The sequence below is a fragment of the Cricetulus griseus genome (assembly GCF_003668045.3).
Source record: "Cricetulus griseus strain 17A/GY chromosome 1 unlocalized genomic scaffold, alternate assembly CriGri-PICRH-1.0 chr1_1, whole genome shotgun sequence".
Lineage (NCBI taxonomy): Eukaryota > Metazoa > Chordata > Mammalia > Rodentia > Cricetidae > Cricetulus > Cricetulus griseus.
Genome location: NW_023276807.1, coordinates 85,072,598 through 85,082,298, shown reverse-complemented (window position 1 = coordinate 85,082,298; position 9,701 = coordinate 85,072,598). Strand labels below are relative to the sequence as shown.

The 9,701-nt window shown below is 41.3% G+C and overlaps 1 pseudogene; it reads right to left on the bottom strand.

Moving 5' to 3' along the window:
* Nucleotides 1-4,562: 4,562 nt before the first annotated feature.
* Nucleotides 4,563-5,813, bottom strand: LOC100768713 (annotated as a pseudogene).
* Between the last annotated feature and the right edge of the window lie 3,888 nt (nucleotides 5,814-9,701).

Here is a 9,701-nt window from a genome sequence, read left to right as displayed (position 1 = left end):
GTTTCACAGAGGCTACTTAACAAACATTTGGAATTGTGTAATCTTGTGACTCATCTGCATCCAGAGACTGTGCCATTCAAGTTACTGAATGCTATGCACGAAGCTCTAGACATAAGTGGAACAGTGTGTGTGCATGCATGAGAAGGAGGGGGTGGGGAGGGGCGGCAGAGGGAGAGGTGGGGGGAGAGAGACAGAGAGAGACACACAGAGAGACAGAAACAGACAGAGAGACAGAGAGAGAAAAAGAGACAGAGAGGGAGACCCAGAGAGAAAAACAGAGAGGCAGAGATCCTTCTACTGGGTCAATATTCTGTTATTTCCAGACTGTGTCAGAAGCAACTGTGAAAATCCTGCTAAGTGTCGGTGTGGGACTGGTTGGGGCACCAGTCAGTTTTACAATTTGAACAAATAGCTTCTCAATTGCCACATTTATTCCACTGACTGAACCATACTGTGGGTTTAAATTATCTCTTTTCCTCCATATGGAACTACAGCTTAAATTAGGCAGTTTATATCTATGAAGAAAGTTATAGCTTCAAGAACACATGGCCTAATAACAAGTGTGTGAAAGAAAATCAGCCTGATAGAAGCCACATGCTTACTGCCATCTTATCCACTCTTCAATTAAATGTCACATCCTATGGAAGCTGTGATTGTCAGTTCCATACATCAGTAAGCTAGTACTACTGGACTTTTAAATCAAACACTAACCCAGATGTTGCTGTAGTTACTCTATGGTTGTGGATGACCTCTGAAGACTTTGAATTCACTCTTGATAATGCCAGGAAACCTCATCAAATTCAGAGCAAAACTGGAGTTGGTGGTGAAATTTTGCCACAGACCTGAAGCATTAATTCCTGCCTGAGTTTCCAGCCTTCTTGCCCAACTTCAGACTTGCCAGTCTCCATACTTCATGAGCCAATTTCTTAAAATAAGCCTATGTACATGTACACACACAGGCACACACACAGACAAACAGACGCACATGTACACACACACACACACACACTCACACACACACACACACACACACAAATACACAGGCACACATCCAGACATACAGATACACACACATACAGAAACACATACACAGAGACACACAGACATACACACACACATACAGAGACACACACACATACACTCGAGTGAAAAGATTGTCTTTTTGGCAATCTGACGGAAATAGGAGCTTTTGCTGACAGCTTGTCTAGGGTGATTTTCTGTCCCCTGCTTGTCGCTTACCGCACACTACCTTTGTTTTCATGATTTCATGTCTTCTATCCTCAAATATTTATGGTTATATTTTTAACATACCCGTACTTGTTAGGGACAGACTAAGTTGCTGTAATTGATATATTTAAAAGTAAGAATTGAATTTGTCTCTGTCAACAGTCAGGAGGGTGAGCAGTCCAGAATAACAGGGTCTTTGTCCAGATGGTCAGAAAGTGAGCCAGGGTCCATACTGTTGTCCTGTCATCCCCACAAGTGTGGTTTGTGTATGATGATGGCTGCAAGTTTCTCTCTAGATGTTCAAGCGGGGCAAATCCTAAAGTCCTGTATGTCCACATCACTGAGCTACTGCTAGGTCCCCACACTTGTCTTTCAGCTCATGTGGTAACATGACTGGGAAGCTGATTGAAAAGCACTAACGTTGCTTCACTTCCTACCAACAATGCAGCAATTGTTATCGTTCCTCTGTGGACTTTTTCATGCCTGTGAGCTATGCCTCCTATTCTCTCTCGCTCTCCAGCTTCACCGCAGCTGGTCAGTTGTAAGAAAGGCTTCCAGGAAGTCCTCAGACTCATCAGGAAGTGAAAGAATCAATTCAGACAATTTTCACGTCATTCTTCTTCTCCCTATTTTCAGTCAGAGCACTGGACATTGAGATCTTATCTTCTCCTGTACCCTGGTCTCCTCCCTGTAAGTAGGAGCAAATCTGCTGGTCACTGAGTTAAAGATATGGGCGGTGACAAACTTCAGTATTAAATTTACTGAGATGGGCAAGATTGAAACCCCTTTACGCAAGGGCACTAGTGTAGACCTACTGAATCATAAACTCAGTATGTGGAGACCCAGGATTTGTGTTTGGGCAAGCCATTTCCAGGAAACTGACTTAAGCTGAAGACTGAGAGTTATGGCCCTGGGCAAATGGTGAAAACTCCACCCCCATAATAACAAAGATCTGGAAGATAACATGCCAACTGGTTGCTGAACTATGTCATTTCAGACCCACAGAAGAAGCCACAGCCTCTGGTAGAGTCTTGGCTATCCACTCCAGTGTCTAAGGTAACCTCTCTGGATCACATCTCCTAGTTTCCTTTCTCTTTTCCTTTGGTCCTCTTTCTTGACCCCAGTCATGATGGGGAATATACTTCTGTGTATGTTCATCTTATTGATTGTCGAATAAAGTACTGTTTGGCCAATGAGGCAGCAAGTTAGACGGGACTAGGAGTCAAAGAGGATTCTGGGAAATGTAGTAAAGAAGTGATGATCCAGAAAGGAAATGACATAACAGGGAGACTCATATTTAAGGAAGGACAAGCAGGAAGTGGTCCTTTCCCCCTCCACTCTTCCTCCAGCAGCGAGATGTGATCCACCGGCAAGGGAGGATGCCAATGGAAGACATCCAATAAGTCTTATAAAATATATAGATTTATGATAATTAAGACTGAGCTAACAGATGAGAATCCTAGTCATTTGCCAAGCAGCATTTGTACCTAATACAAGTCTCTGTGCATTAATTTGGGCTCTAACTCAGTGGGCAGAACTCAGGCGGCTGGCAGAGACTGCCCACGTGGCAGTATGGGTGGGGTTGGCTTTTAGTGGAAAGATTTATCATAACATAGAGCCCTTTTGTCTCAGACTTGGCTTGGGCCTCCTAACCCAAGATCTTCAGTTATCTATTGCTTTGTCTGTTCTGTTTCTTTGATTTATTTATTTATTTTTTATATTCTAATCCCAGTTCCCCCCTCTCTCCTCCTGTTCCCTCCACACCCCTCTCCACCTTCCATCTGTTCCTCAGAGAGGATAAGGCCTCCCCTAGGGGGTCTAATAAGTTTGTCCCATCATCTCATTGAGACAGGACCAAGGCACCTCCCCACTCCTCACTCCCCTGTGGCTAGTCTGGGCTAGGTATCTCTCCATATAGAATGGGCTCCACTAAGTCAGTTTGTGCACTAGTGTTACATCTTGGACCCAGTGCCAGTGGCCTCATATATTGTCCCAGCTGCACCATTGTCACCTATATTAAGGGAGTCTAGTTTGGTCTTATGCAGATTCCCCATTTGTCAGACCTGAGTCAGTGATCTCTCACTAGCTCAGGTCAGCTGATTCTGTGGGTTTCCCCATCATGATTTTCACTCCTTTGTTCATAATATTGCTCCTCCTTCACTTCAGTTGTACTCCAGGAGCTTGGCCCATTGGTTAGTTGTGGATTTCTGAATCTGCTTCCATCTGTTTCTGGAAGGGGGTTCTAGTTTCTCTGGGGTTGTGGATTGTAGGCTGGGTATCTTTTGCTTTATTTATGGTATCCACTTATGAGTAATACTATTTTTGTCTTTCAGGTTTTGGGTTACCTCAATCAGGATGTTTTTTCTTTTTTTATGTTCTGTCCATTTGCCTGCAAATTTTAGGATGTCATTGTTTCTTACTGCTGAGTAGTACACCATTGTGTAAATATACCACATTTTCTTTACCCATTCTTCAGTTGAGGGGTATCTATGTTGTTTCCAAGATTTGGCTATTACAAATAATATAGCTATGAACACAGTTGAGCAAATGTCCTTGTGGTGTGAATGTGCCTAATTTGGGTATATGCCCAACAGTGGTATTGCAGGGTCTTGAGGTAGATTGATCCCAAATTTTCTGAGAAATCATCATACTGATTTCCAAGAGGCTGTACAAGTTTGCACTCCCACCAGCAATGGAGGAGTATTTCCCTTTCTCCATATCCTCTCCAGCATAAGCTGTCTATTGGTGTTTTTGATCTTAGTCATTCTGATCGGTGTAAGATGGAATCTCAGAGTGGTTTTGATTTGCATTTGCCTGATGACTTGGATGTTGATGAAATGGATGTTGAACATTTCCTTAAGTGTTTTTCTGCCAGTTGAGATTGTTCTATTAAGAATTCTCTGTTTAGCGCTATATCCCATTTTTTAATTGGATTATTTAGTAGTTTGATTTCTAGTTTCTTGAGTTCTTTGTATATTTTGGAGATTAGCCCTCTGTCAGATGTGGGGTTGGTGAAGATCTTTGTTTTTGTTTGTTTTTTGTTTTTGAAGTCAGAACTGTTTAGAAAATCTCTGAAACATATATTCCATTTTCAGTAGCACTCAAATAAAGTGGGGAATCTATACATCCAACTCTTCAGTAGCCAGTTAACTACTAGAACTTCCAAAACCAGGGACAAGCATTTTTAAATGTCTTTCTCAGGCTGGGTACAGATATGTTCCTGGATATGGCTTAGTCACCCTAACAGAAGTTGTGCACTTTTGACCTTGAATAATTGCTTTTGTATTATCAATTCTTCCCTTAGATCTCTGTCTTTTTGTTGGAGAAATGTGACATCAAAACTTTGAAGTTTCTGGACTAGAAAATGGAGAACACTCCCAAGATCTATTTTCCATGTCAAAGGAATCATCTCAAAATGCAAACTTCTGCTTAAAAGCATTGGATATTAAAGACACTGGATCCCATTGTGAACTCTGTCTTTTCTTCTTCTGAATGGGTCCACCACCTGGTAACCTTTCAGTGGGACCTAGTTTGACCTTATTCATGTCCTTTAGAATGTCCACCATGTTTGGAACATCACTAACTCTCTGGCTTTCTGAATGATGGCTACCATTCGCCTTGTTAACACCTGAGTGCTGCTTTTCCATTGCAGTTGCCGGATTATCTCTGTTTGTAGATCCAGGTTGCATAGGAGGAAAACATGGTTGGAGGGAAAACTGAGGCAGAGGTGATGGTGACGGAGGAGAAGAAAGTACTGAACTTGGAGAGTGATCTGGCTCCACTTTCAGGCCAGCAGTTGCTGACGACGGTGTGTGTTCCATGCTGGATTCATCATTCAGGTCACAGAAGCCAGTCTCTACTCTCTCTCAGCTCCTGCATTGCCACAATTGCCGCAATCTGAGACCCAAGAAAAGTGAGTTCATCTTCAAGGGCAGCTATTTTTTTAATTGCAGCATCACTTGCTGGCAGATCATCTTTCACTGGTTTGTTCTGTCTTAGAGCAGGGGACAATGGATCCCAAATTCGTTTTGAAGAATGGACAAGAGGAATTTTTCCTTCCTCCTCATTTTTCCATAGACTATGTCAAAATCTGAGATAACCGGCCTCTTCATCATTTGCCACACACAAAACATCAGCAAGGGCTGGAGAGATGGCTCAGAGGTTAAGAGCACTGACTGTTCTTCCAGAGGTCCTGAGTTCAATTCCCAGCAACCACGTGGAGGCTTACAACCACCTTGAATGAGATCTGGTGCCCTCTGCTGGGCTGGCGTGCAGGCAGAAGACTGTATAGACTGTATACATATTAATAAATAAAATCCTAGAAAAAAAAAAAAACAGCAGCAAAAGATGGAACTGTGGGTTCCTAATCATCAAATTCCTCAGAGTTCAAGCATGGGATCAACTCAAAATTAGGTCTTTGACAAGGTTCTAAGGGAAGCATTTTCCCAATAATACGAATAATATTCCTAGCTGACCCATAGTCTTTATTTTTGCCAAATCAGCAAATCCTGGTCTACAGGAACACCAAAATATGCCAGCATGTTTCTTAATGTATTCAGTATGATAGACATTGGTGAAACACGTTCAAGGAAACATTGTTCAATGGTACCGAGTGTTTGTAAAGGGACCCTGACAAGTCAATGTGCGACAGCCAAGCTCACATGGTCCCAGGATCTCTGCCGCCCCTGGAAGATTTCAGAACCTCACAGCTTCGAAATTTCACACCCACCCCTCTGTCACTGACTGCTGACAGGAAGCCACGGGGCCCCGTGGAGCCCCCGCCACTCACCTTCCCGCTGCATTGCATGGTGCCAGGGTGTCCAGGAAGCCTGCAGAAGTGCTGTTCAAGGTGCAGGAGCATAGCCTGAGCAGGCTGAGGGGCTGAAAGGCTCTCGGATCTTTTTCTATTCTTTAGAGAGCCATTTTGTCTTGTTGACAGTGTTCTTTGCTTTACAGAAGCATCTCTGTTTCAGGAGGTCCCATTTATTAATTGTTGCTCTCAGAGTCTGTACTCCTGTTGATCTATTGAGGAAGCGGTCTCCCGTGCCTATGTGTTCAAATGTATTTCCCACTTTCTCTTCTATGAGGTTCAGTGTGGATGGATTTATATTGAGGTCTTTGATCCATTTGGACTGGAGTTTTGTGCATGGCAATAGATATGGGTCTATTTGCATTCTTCTACATGTTGAAAACCAGTTATATCAGCACCATTTGTTGAATATGTTTTCTTTTTTCCATTGCATATTTTTAGCCTCTTTGTCAAAAATTGGGTGTTCAATACTCCCTGAGCCTAGACATAAGGGGGTTGGCCTAGGCCCTATCCCAAAGAATGACAGACTTTTAAGACCCCTTATGGAAGGCCTCACCCTCCCTGGGGAAGCAGAAAGGGTGTGGGATAGGTAGGGTGTTAGTTGGTCGGGGGGGGGGGGGAAGGACCTGGGATTGACATGTAAAATCATTTTCTTTCTAATTAAAATTAAAAAAATAAATGATAAAAAAATTAGGTGTTCATAGATGTGTGGGTTGGTTGACATTGGGGTCTTCGATTCAATTCCATTGGTCCACCTGTCTGTTTTTATGCCAATACCAAGCTGTTTTCATTACTATAGCTCTATAGTAGAGCTTGAAGTCAGGGACAGTGATGCCCCCAGATGATCCTTTTTTGTACAGGATTGTTTGGGCTATACTGTTTTTTTTTGTTTTTTCATACACAGTTGAGTGTTGTTCTTTCAGGGTCTGTGAAGAACTATGCTGGGATTTTTTTCTTTGATTTTTAAACCAAACTCTCTTTGAACCCAATTTCTGGAATTTTTTGTTGTTGTTTTTTTGGGGGTGGGGTTCAAGATAGGGTTTCTCTGTGGCTTTGGAGGCTGTCCTGGAATTAGCTCTTGTAGACCAGGTCTGTCTCCAACTTACAGAGATCCGCCTGTCTCTGCCTCCTAAGTGCTGGGACTAAAGGTGTGCGCCACCACTGCCCAGCCCCAATTTCTGTTTTTATTTTTTGCTTCAACTCCACAACTATAGATCAGCTTAGCTATACTTCACACCTCACACTTTCTGGGGAAAGGTTAGGACGCTGCCTTTCACCTATGGATCAGCTTAGCTGTACCTCACACCTCACACTTCCTGGGAAGAGTTAGAATCTGCTTTCCTTCTTGAAAGTGAATTCACTGGACTGGCTGATCAGGTGAATACTACTTGATGAACAGCAAGATGTATAAAGGGTTTATGGTAAGTATATCTGTGGGAAATTTTTAGCAGTCCCTCAGAAAATTAAACAGAATTGTTTCATGACCCAACAATTCTACTTCTACACATATGTGTGATACGTGTGTGTGTGCGCGCGCGCGCGTGTGTGTGTGTGCGCGAGCGCGCACGCCTGATAGAGTTGAAAGCATATGCTTTATAAAAAACGTATAGTAGATGCTCATGATCACACTATTCACAATATATAAAATATGGAAAAGACCTAAGTCAAGAAATAGAAAATGGAATATGCATATACTAGAACATTATCTAGCCATAACAAATGGAGAAATACTGTCATGCATTACAACCTGTGTTAACCTTGAAAAATTTGCTAAGCAAAAGAAAGCAGACAAATAGGCCACATGCTGAAAATTTATGCAAAATCCAGAATAAGCAAAATCAGAGATAAAGAGAATTAGTAACTGTCAAAAGACAGAGAAAAGGAGAGGCAAACTGCTGAATAGGCATAGAGTTCTTTTTGGAGGTAATTAGAATGTTTTAGAATTAGATAATGGCCATAATTGCACAGCACTATTATACTAAACAAATACCATAAAATAATGAATTCATGTTTTATGATGCGTAGGTTAAGGGCTGAGCACTATATTTAATCCCAGACATCAACTGGGCTCTTGAACAACCAAGCAGCAATCTATGAATCTATGTGAAGTTACATGGGTGTTTTAGTTGACAGGAGACTATGAGTCTTATAATCTCACTGCTGAGAAAAGAAATGTACTTGTACCAGCCTTTCTCCCTTGGGCCACCAATCAGTTCCCAAATCATGGCATGGAGACTTGTTAGAAGTCATGAATGCTCAGCCTAGTTTAGGCTCTTTTCCAGCTAATTATTTTAACTTTAATTTGTTTCTCTTTATCTACCTTTTGCTGTGGGGCTTTTTACTTTTCTTTCCTTCTGCATATCTTACTTTCACTACTTCTCATGTCTGTCTGTCTGGCAGGTGACTGGCTTCTGGCTCCGGGCATCTCCCTCATTCTCTCCTCTCTTCTCTGTTTTTCTTCAAGCCTAAATTCTTCCTCCTATTTATTTTCTCTCCCTGCCAGCCTTGCCTATTCCTCTCCTGCCTAGCTACAGGCTGTTCAGCTTTTTATTTGACCAATCAGGTGCCTTGGGCAGGCAAGGTGAAACAAATGAAACACATCTTTACATAATTAAACATAATCTTTACATCGTTAAACAAATGCAGCATAAACAAATGGAACACATCTTTGTTTAGTTAAAAAATATTCCACAACATGTACTCTTTAATTGTAATTGGCAGTGTCCTAACTCAAGGGGGGAATGGTCCTTCCTGCTGCTGTTCATCAAAAAATTTCCATTTCTATGGCCTTAGATTTATTTCTGGGAATTTAAGACAAAGTTTAACAGAAGGAAATGAAATATTTACAATGCAATAGACAGATCTCAAGAACATTTTGCTGATGAAAGGAGCCATATTGGAAAAGGCAACATTTGTAATGCTATTCACACAAAATTCTGGAAAAGACAAACTATATATAGGGACAGGAATTATGTTAGTAGCTGATGACAGTGACTGAAAAAGGTCATGAGATGATGTATTGTGATTATGGTGGTAGCCATACAAATGTTTAACAATTCACTGAAATATATTCCGAGATCCTTAATAAAAATAGATGTAAATTTTATCGATAAAATATGCATAAACCAAATTTAGGATACTATAAAAAAAGAGCATTTACTATGAGTAGATTGGTTTAATAATCCCAGGAATATACATGGTTAAAAGCCCACACAAATAAATATAACACTTGACACAAATGGAATCAAAGAAAGAAATCGTATGATCCTCTTCAGTAAACAAAAGAAGACTTTTGACAAAATTCAACATCCATCCATAAAAGTCTTAAAGGAACTAGTAATGAAGGGAGCAAATCTGAATATTATAAAGACTATACATGACAAACCTATAGCCAACATTATGCCAAATAGAGCAATACTCTAAGTATTTCCACTAAAATCAGAGATAAAACAGTGGTGTCCATTCTTGTTCGGTATAGGCTTGAAGTCTCAGCTGGAACAGTGAGACAAGAGAGAAGCCCAAGAGATGCAACAGGGAAGGGAGAAGTTTAAGTATCCTTATTTTCAGATATGATTCTACACCTAAGATTATGAGACAGAGAGCAGAACATCCATCTCTAGGTTGTAGCAATTGTGGTGTTGACCATCTGGGAGCAAATTAAAAA